Source organism: Nyctibius grandis, chromosome 2 (assembly GCF_013368605.1).
Source record: "Nyctibius grandis isolate bNycGra1 chromosome 2, bNycGra1.pri, whole genome shotgun sequence".
NCBI classification, from domain to species: Eukaryota; Metazoa; Chordata; class Aves; order Nyctibiiformes; family Nyctibiidae; genus Nyctibius; species Nyctibius grandis.
Window position 1 is genome coordinate 65,209,095 of NC_090659.1, and position 4,307 is coordinate 65,213,401.

The window sequence follows — 4,307 nt, forward strand, 5'->3', positions numbered from 1 at the left end:
TCTGCCAGCCTGGGGCAGATGCCTGAAATGTGGATCTCCCCTGCAGCAACAGCATTTAGTGCTGCAACATCAGGTGGAGGCAGGACACCGTGGTGACAGCAGATCAGCCGTCGCCACTGCGTGCAGAGCAGCTTTCAGGTTTTGTCAGAAGTCCAAACACCCTTTTGTCAGCCCTAATACCTGAGCATAGATTTTGCATAAACCAGTGTCAGAAAGCCTGGGGTAGCCTGGCCTGCTTATTTCCAAATGACATATGCCCCTTCGACTTGTAAATGATCATAGGAACAACAGCGACATCAATTAAATCTCATTACCATCTTTTCATAGAATCATAGAATGGCTTGGGTTGGAAGAGACCTTAAAGATCGTCTAGTAAATGATCATAAAGATCATCTTAAACAGATGATCATAAAGATCATCTTAAAGATCATCTAGTACATTTTCCCTTCTGTATTCTGTGAAAAATACTGTTCATCTGTCTTGCCCTTTTGAAGTTTGAAACCTTTTAAAGATGCTGTTTTCCATGAATTGGATTAAGCCAGCTGTAACATTTTCCAGGATGCTCTGAAGGTATTTATGAGCCTAACTCCCACTGAAAGACAAGGAACTACTGGAGAGAGGCCAGTGGAGGGCTAGAAAGTTGATCAGAGGACAGGAGCATCTGTCTTACAAGGAGAGGCTGAGGGAGCTAGGTCTGTTTAGCCTGGAGAAGACTGAGGCGGGATCTTATCAATGCTCACAAATACCTTAGGGGCGGGTGTCAAGAGGATGGGGCCAGACTCTTCTCAGTGGTGCCCAGCAACAGGACAAGGGGCAATGGGCAAAAACTGAAACATGGGAAGTTCCATCTCAATATGAGGAAAAACTTCTTTACTTTGAGGGTGACAGGGCACTGGAACAGGCTGCCCAGGGAGGGTGTGGAGTCTCCTTCTATGGAGATATTCAAAACCCGCCTGGACACAACCCTGTGCAACATGCTCTAAGGGAACCTGCTTTGGCAGGGGGTTAGACTAGATGATCTCCAGAGGTCCCTTCCAACCCTTAACCATTCTGTGAGTCTGTGATTCTGTGACATCCTCAAGAGTCTGGCACCCAGGTGCTTATGAAGATGTGAGTCTTACAGCAGCAATATCTTTGGGGCTAAGACCCTGGGGCCATGTGTACGAGAAGAGTATGTGGAGAAAAGGGTCACTGAGCTCGGCTGGGGCTGGTAGTCACTGTTATGATGCTTTTATAGGTGCTGTTGGTTTTTGTGTCTCCTTGCAAAACCTCATCTGCACAAATGATTCAGCTGAACATGTGATAACTACACACAGAAATTAATCAGAGAGCGTGATCCTGCAACTTCTCAGATAGAAAACAAATTATGAAGATCGACTGACTCATAGACTGCGCTGTTGAAAATCACCCAGCAATTTTAATGGACTAGGCAAAATAGTCTAAAAAAAGATAGCTGCCGGCCAGTCTTCCTTCTCTTATTTCAGTAAAGCATCACAGCAACCACAGTGCTACAATGTACATTTCATGTACACTATTTTTTTCAGTTGTTGTATTTCAAACACCTTTTTTGTAATGGTGGTCTAGTATCTTCTGAGATGTTGAAAGCATAAGGCTGCTATGAAAGAGAAAACCAAATATTCTGGAAGAAGATATGGTTGTCATTGTACACTCATTTTCTAATTCATTAATGATCTCTTAATGGTATGATTAGTGACTAAAGCAGGTATTTTTGCACGGGAAAGGTAAAAGAAGCCATGTAGAACAGAAGTACTGTAGAATTATTAATGAACTATGCTGATAAAAATAAATAATCTTTTATTGGAGTCTGTGTGGAGTCTGAGTAGAAAAAAGACCTGTGTTTCTGCCTGAAGCTATTGCACGTCAATGTCCTCTTGACACTCATTTACTTTGATTTTCAAGAGAGAAATGAGCATCGCAACAGTCAAGGAATGAAATGCCTTCCTCTTGGTACTGTGAACACTAAGGGACGTCCTCCTCAGCTCGTTGTGCAAAAATGGGAAGTAAATAACCGTGGGCACCAATCTCGCTGAGATGTCTGTGCCTCTTTCCGACAGACACTCATTTTTGCTGGTCAGCAGTGTTAAAGTGCCTCTGTGGTGAACATACTACTTTGGGCATGAACTCCCACCTGACCGAGTGTTTGCGGGGGTCTCTGAGTGCCTCTGCAGCCTCCTGGCTCCCCAGCGGCGAGAGCACTCGTGCCTGGTGGAAGCCCTCTCCTGCAGTGCCTCCTGCCCCACCAGACAGCTCATGGCATTCCCTCCAGTTACAGGTTCTTATCCCGTACCTTCCAGCTCTCGCTTAACAGCCCAGAGAAAATGAAGGGGCACTTTAAGTCTTTTATTCAGGCTTTGTGTTTCCAGGCTTGCAGAACAAAGGCACGTAGGGAAGGTGCTAAGCCTCTGCTCCCCAGCGGGAGCACCCCAGGAAGCCTGTGCTGGCCTCCTGCCTGCCTCCTGCCATGCGTGCCAGCACCGCCCTGCCCACGCTGACACCAGCTGCACGAGGCCTCTCACTCCTTCTGGCTCCTGCTGGTGCCAGCCCTGCGAGTGCAGAGCACACCTCTGGCCCCCAGCCCCTTCTGCAGGGCACACCAAGCCCCTTTGCAGGCTGTGATGCTAGCCGTCACTCCCCGGGTCTCCTGCAAGAGCAGGGTGGGAGGACGTGTCCCTCTCCAGACACTGCCACGTGGCCATCCCTGGGGCCAGTGGGGCACTCTTGTCAGAAGATCTCGTCAAGTTCCTGCAACAGGAGCATGCCTGCCAGGCCATCTCTTGCCCCCTAACCCAGCTGGTGTCCTGGCTCTTGAAGAACACTGCCTTCACTATCTTCGGTTTTATGTTGCCCTCAGACCCAGCAGCAGTCAGGAGGTTAGCACCTCCACAGGACCACCATGGATCATCCAGCCTTTGAGAAACTGCCTTTGGCTTCACAGCACAGTGACCAGCAGTGACATCTCCTAAGGGACCTTGGTTGGGATTCACTGGCTTTTCTGGAGGAGTGATGAGGTTGACTTGGCCTGGACAGTGGGTTAAGGAGATAATAGAAAAAGTGATAAAAATATAGGTGGCTAAGCAAGGGCAAGGAAAGGAAGAGAAAGGATTTTGAGCCAGAAGAAAGGTGGATGGGTGGGGAAGGAGTAGTGGACTCACAAAGTGCTGAGGACAAGCAGTCAAAGGCTAACAGGGAGACACACTTGCCCCATATATAGTGCAAGAACTATTGCAGGGTGCTCTGGAAGTTCCTGGTGGTGCAAGAGCCATCTCCTGTTAGCACATCTGTGTTAGCAGACCTCATGATGGTGCAGCTCGCCCCTACCCTAGACCCTGGACCCTGGTGTCCCCAGCAGGCACTGGAGCACAGCTTCTAGCTTAGTTTCCTTCAAAAGGCACCCAGTTCCTGAACTTCACAGATGCTTTGCGAACTGACCTACAGCACAATAAGTGCAGTGGTGGATTTCACTTTGAAACCACACTACTGTTTTGGATCTACTGGCAGTATAGACATAGATCTAGACAGCAAACTCTTCCTTGGGCCCAGGCTACCATAAATAATGCCTGGACCTCGCACAAGGTGTGACACCCATGGAGACCTCAATCCAGCCACTTAAATATAAGCCCTTAAGTCCCATGTGAGACATCTGCACCAGGCAGCAGATATGTCACAGGACTCAGAGCCTTCTTGAGCTCCAGCATTTGTTCAAGATGCACCAAGAGCATCTCAGGCGGCACTGGATATCTATGGGCACGCCACCGAAGGGAGCCCATGGTACTGCCAGCCTCCTTGCCTGGGACCTCATATTTCTTACCAGTAGTCTGGAAAGCTGAGCTGGAATCTGTTCCAGTGCCAGGCAGGACCCCCATCCTCCACTGCTGCTGAGGCTGTGAGGTGGGTGGTAGCACCTAACTCCCCCGTGCAGCAGGTGCCAGGGCCGTGTGTGCTCAGCCTAATGTTGCCAGCAGCGCCTGGCTGTCATGTGTTGCCTATCTCCTGGGAGAACTGCCCTGGCCTGCTGCTCCACACAGAGCCAAGAGCATGCCCATGTGCAGGGATGCAGCTGGGCCCAGGGAGCTGCTGGGACAATTTGGCTCCTCCTTTGGGAGGAGGAGAGCCCAAGGAAGAACCTGCTTTTCAGCAACAAGAAAATCTTGGGGAACCTCTCCCAAAACTGTATTGATATAAGAATAGAAATAAGCCTGCAAAGACTGGGTTTTCATGGGTGAAAAAAGAATTTTCCAGTCTATTCATTGCACCATTACATTTAACAGAATTGCAGTGTAGGTCAT